Here is a 251-nt window from a genome sequence, read left to right as displayed (position 1 = left end):
ATCTTCTGCATTGACACTCGCGCCATGATTGACGAGAAGTTCGACCAAATCCTTCTCACTATTTACTACCGTATTCTGCAGCTACATGGAGCGGTGTCAATGCAGAAGATGAAGATAAACGAACGCCACTACATGAAGCTGCCAGACGGGGTAATATTGCAAACTATCGGCGCGAACTATGAATTCTTTTCAATATTTGATTCTTTGGTTTACAGGTTGGAAGGAGTCGGCCGAATTTCTCCTCAATCATG

Source organism: Contarinia nasturtii, unplaced genomic scaffold (assembly GCF_009176525.2).
Source record: "Contarinia nasturtii isolate CC-2019 unplaced genomic scaffold, AAFC_CNas_1.1 Cnas_scaffold_4367, whole genome shotgun sequence".
NCBI classification, from domain to species: domain Eukaryota; kingdom Metazoa; phylum Arthropoda; class Insecta; order Diptera; family Cecidomyiidae; genus Contarinia; species Contarinia nasturtii.
Note: the sequence above shows the minus strand (reverse complement) of the source record.